Raw genomic sequence first — 1,387 nt, 5'->3', positions numbered from 1 at the left:
GGTTTCCCTGAGCTGTTCGGTCGTTTTTCAGTCGTGGCTCACTCAAGAATGACCCCATTTGGGATCTTCTTAGCAAAGATGCTGGAAAACTCTGGAAGTGGCAATGGGGAGCATCCCAGCATCCTCACTTTGACTAGTGAGCTGAAGGGAAGGACTGAGAGGACAGCCGGGCAGAGGATGTCAGCAGGAAGGAGCCAGGGCTCCGGGAGAGCCGGAACATGGAAAGGACAAAAAGGAAAAGATTTAGGATGAAAGCAAGTGTATTGCCTATGGGACAGGCATTCCAGAGGGCACGAAGGAAGGGATGGCTTTAGAGTAGGACCCTGAGGGGATGGATGAAGGGGATTCAACTAAGGGCTATGGAGAATAGGATTTGTAGAAAGGCAGGGACCAGGGGAAGGTTCAAGAACACCGGGATGGGGGCTGGGTGGGAGGGTGTTAATTATTGCCAAAGGAATTCAAGAAGATCAGCAACAAGCTAGAGGTCTGTCCGCAGACCTGAAGGCTCAAGCCAAAGGATCCCCAGTTAGGGGAGCTAATGGAATGGGGCTCCCCTCCTTCTAGGCAGGCAGAGACCAGGAGATCAGTGGAGGGAGCCCAGTGGAGTGGCAGCTTGCTCTGTCCCCCGAAGGCAAAAAGAGTTCTTTAAAGTAGGAAAAAGGGACACAAGCTGTCTCTTGTGAATGAGTCTGTTTATCTATGTTGTGTGTATAGGCAAGAGGCACTCCAAGTGACATTTCCAGAGGAGTCGGGCTTCTTTCTCTCCTACCTAAACTCTCAGCCGAATCTCCTTCCTTCCCAGAAGTAGGGAAACCTGTTTCCCAAGGCCCTTGCGCAGACAGTCCTACCAAGGCCACCACCTAGCATTGACAAGTGCCAGGAAAATGTAGGAGGGCAGCCCAGTGAGCAGAACATTCCTGAGATGACAATGGGGAGGTCTCAGAACGCCCCGTCCTTTAGGCTCTCCCAAGCAAGGCGTTGGGTTGGCAGAGGGGAACTGGTCAGACCAGAATGGGCCACTCTCCTCCTTCTTTGGAGGAGATACTTCCAGAGCCTAGCCCAGAGAGGTGCCATCCCTGAGCTCAGGCCTTGCTGCAGCAAAAGGCTCCAGAGCCAGACAATTCAGAGCTCCCTGTTGGTGAGAAAGGGGAACCCTGACCAGGTGAGAGAGGGACTAGGTGGGGTCTCTTTGAAGGCTATCAAGAACCTCTTTCTTTTGCCCCCTTCTATTATGGTGTCTTTTTCTCTTCCTTCCTTCCTTCCTTTCTTTCTTTTTCTTTCTTTCTTTCTTCCTTCCTTCCTTTCTTCCCTCCTTCCTTCCCTCCCTCTTTTCTTTCTTTCTTTCTTCTTTCTTTCTTTCTTTCTTTCTTTCTTTCTTTCTTTCTTT

The sequence above is a fragment of the Gracilinanus agilis genome, chromosome 4 (assembly GCF_016433145.1).
Source record: "Gracilinanus agilis isolate LMUSP501 chromosome 4, AgileGrace, whole genome shotgun sequence".
In the NCBI taxonomy this organism is placed as follows: domain Eukaryota; kingdom Metazoa; phylum Chordata; class Mammalia; order Didelphimorphia; family Didelphidae; genus Gracilinanus; species Gracilinanus agilis.
This window is presented reverse-complemented; position numbering follows the sequence as displayed.